Raw genomic sequence first — 687 nt, 5'->3', positions numbered from 1 at the left:
ATCAGCTGTTGGAAGGGCGTGTCGGTCACGTGATCACGCCAGTCCCTTCAGACAGAATGAACCGGTGAGAGTCTCGCACGGTAGGTGTCCTTTAGATACAGAATTATACATGACATTACGTTTCAGTAAGTTTAACCCATTCAGAAATTGTTATTAGCGAAATATTATAGCCACAGGCTGACTGACACGATTTTGTAGGCGGATTGTTAATCGGTGTGTGACGGCTGTTGTTGTTAGCATCTCTGCTAACTGTGGCTAATGCGTCAAAACATTGGTTTTTAGAACAAACTATGTGTTTATGCTGTGCATAAATATGAATCATTTTGTTATTATATATTTCTTATACACGTTGTGCTTACGTTAGTCATGTTGCATTGTGCTAGGCTAGGGTGTTGGATGCTTGTACTATTTGTACATTAAACTGGATTAATAAGATTTGTTTCTTTTATTTGTTTACAAAATATGTTTTAGGACTGTTAATGTGTGCATTTAAGCTATTAATGAAATACGTTTAACGTATTTTTTACGTTTGCATTTGCAAAATTTAGTCATTTCATTCTGCTTTCCAAAGAAATCAAGACATTAATTGCTAAATATTTTTCTTATAAATGTGTTTATATATATATATATATATATATATATATATATATATATATGATATTTTTTTCTAAAAATAATTTTATGAAC

The 687-nt window shown here is 31.9% G+C and overlaps 1 protein-coding gene across 1 annotated transcript in view; it reads left to right on the top strand.

The window, feature by feature from the left end:
* The window catches only part of wdr13 (WD repeat domain 13), a 15,776-nt gene continuing 15,089 nt past the window's right edge, over window positions 1-687 (top strand). Inside the window, exon 1 of the mRNA XM_016497488.1 lies at window positions 1-80. The gene's annotated coding sequence lies outside the window, so the exon portion shown is untranslated. The remainder of the gene's footprint in view (window positions 81-687) is intronic.

This window comes from Sinocyclocheilus anshuiensis, unplaced genomic scaffold (assembly GCF_001515605.1).
Source record: "Sinocyclocheilus anshuiensis isolate Anshui unplaced genomic scaffold, SAMN03320099.WGS_v1.1 scaffold1083, whole genome shotgun sequence".
NCBI lineage: Eukaryota > Metazoa > Chordata > Actinopteri > Cypriniformes > Cyprinidae > Sinocyclocheilus > Sinocyclocheilus anshuiensis.
This window is presented reverse-complemented; position numbering and strand designations above follow the sequence as displayed.